The 2500-nt window shown below is 44.7% G+C and overlaps 1 protein-coding gene across 2 annotated transcripts in view; it reads left to right on the top strand.

Annotated features, from left to right (window-relative positions):
- PSPC1 (paraspeckle component 1) overlaps positions 1–2500 on the top strand; it is a 1021476-nt gene that overhangs the window by 98531 nt on the left and 920445 nt on the right. The gene's annotated exons all lie outside the window — the stretch shown is intronic.

A 2500-nucleotide genomic window follows, 5' to 3' on the forward strand; every position in this document is an offset into this window, starting at 1 on the left:
CAGTTTCTGTTATCACAATTAAGAAATAAAATGTCTCAACCTGAACAACCAGACTTGAATGAGTTGCAGGATATGATGCATAGTGCCGAACAAGTGGGTAAACACACCTTACAATGTGGCTATGATGCCCTAGAGGCCTCAAATAGAGCTGCTGTTACAGGATCAGTCATTCGTAGACATGCCTGGCTTAGGGAACAAATCTTGCCTGATCATGTGAAAGCTAAACTGTTAGATGCTCCTTTACAAAAGGATGTGTTATTTGGTACTAATGCTGAGGAGATACTATGGAAAATGGAAGAAAAAGCCAAATCTATGCAAACTGTCAAAGCTTTTCTACAGGTTCAACCACCACGTTTTAGCAGAAATTGGCCTTCTAAAAACTGGTCCTTTCCAGCCACGGACAAGCCCCAAAGAGGTTGATACAGGCGCACAAGGGGCAGAGGACAATCACAAGGATCATATAGAGGCAGGCAATGGCAAACTACAGCACCAAGAGGTGGCGAAGACAGTACACAACAATACAGGAAACAAACCCAATGACTTCCTGTTTTCCATGCCAAGCAAGTCTCAGCTGGCAGCACCCTTGGGAGGAAAACTGGCATTATTTACAAGAAATTGGCATATTGTCACAACATGCCAAACCTGCCACACAATCAAAGGGCAGAGGCACAACTACAAATTTCAAAGCTCATAGACATGAAAGCTATTCAAGAGGTACCTATTCACGAGCAAGGTCAAGGTTTTTACTCCAGGCTATTTCTGGTACCAAGGAAAGGATCCGACTGGAGACCCATTTTGGACCTATCCATCCTAAACACATTCTTACTCGTACCAAAATTCAAGATGCTCACATTACAGCAGCTTCTTCCCATGCTGGGCAAGGAGTTTTGGCTGGTAAAATTGGACCTCAAGGAGACATACCTGCATGTCCCAGTCAGACAAAGCTGCAGAAGATACCTCAGATTTCTTGCAGGTTCAATACACTATCAATTCTCTGCATTGCCCTTTGGCTTATCTACTGCGCCCAGAGTATTCACGAAATGCCTGGCATCAGTAATTGCCTACTGCAGACTTCAAGGGATACAAATTTACCCTTATTTGGAGGACTGCCTGATCCAAGCGGACAGCAAGCACATACTTCTGGAACATCTGGCTTATGTAACACGGTTACTGCATTCTCTGGGATACACAATGAACAAAGAGAAATCCAGGCTAACACCATCTCAGAAAATAACTTTCCTGGGTGCCAACTTGGACACAAACACCCAGATGGCCTATCTTACGCCAGAAAAACAGGGGCAACTAACTCAATACTTCAAAATACTAGCAAATTTTGTACCAGGCTTACTGCAAGGAAAATCCTGCAGGCTCTGGGCTTCATGGCATCTTGCATTCTTTTAATCCCATGTGCAAAGTTGCATATGAGGAAACTTCAATGGTACCTAAAAAAACCTTTGGTCTCAGCACAGCCACAGTTTGGAAACAATAATACCATTAATTCCATGTTTGCAAAAGGAATTTCTATGGTGGGCCCAAGCATGTCAAACAAACACAGGTCTCCCATTCTGCAAGCCTCAAGCAAATCAAGTCATCACAACAGATGCCTCAGACTACGCCTGGGGGGCGCACATGACAGACAGGTGCATTCAGGGCAAATGGTCCCAAAAGGAACAGCACCTTCACATCAATCAAAAAGAAATGCTAGCAGTGATAAATGCAATTACAGCTTTCAAGGACTTCCTGCATCCAAGACAATTATTGATAAGAACAGACAACACCACAGTAATGCGGTACATAAACAAACAAGGAGGAACACATTCATACCCCCTGTGCAGACTAGCCATGACACTTTGGAACTTGGCTCTGGAATGGCAAATCGAACTTCAAGCACAGTACTTGCCAGGTTTGGAAAACACGCTGGCAGACAATTTAAGCAGAAATATGACAGATCCACACGAATGGAAGTTGCATCCTCAAGTGTTTACAAAGATAATCCAAGTGTGGGGGAGGCCAGACATAGATCTCTTCGCCTCCTACAGGAATCATCAGTTGGAAAAGTTTTGTTCAAGGACCTTTCATCCAAAGGCCTGGAGAGTGGACGCCGTTTCATTCAGTTGGACAGCATGGACAGTTTACGCTTTCCCACCTCTGCCTCTTCTGCCCAAGGTGCTCTTGAAAGCAAGAGCAGACAGACCGAAGATGATACTGATTGCTCCAGACTGGCCAAGACAACACTGGTACCCACTCCTGAGGAGCCTAACACATACTCCTCCCTGGTCCCTACCTCTAATGCCTCTTCTGCTGACTCAGCACAGCTACAAAACTCTTCACAGTCAGCTGAAAACCCTCAGTCTCGCTGCATGGAAAATTTCTTAACACCACAACAGACTCTACTCGCCAAAGAGGTGCAGGATGTCATTTTGGAGGCCAGAAGGCCATCTACTAGAAAGGCTTACTCCGCAAAATGGAAACGGTTTTGCTCTTGGAATGAGAAAACAGG

This window comes from Protopterus annectens, chromosome 5.part1 (assembly GCF_019279795.1).
Source record: "Protopterus annectens isolate FY-2018-M chromosome 5.part1, PAN1.0, whole genome shotgun sequence".
Lineage (NCBI taxonomy): Eukaryota > Metazoa > Chordata > Ceratodontiformes > Protopteridae > Protopterus > Protopterus annectens.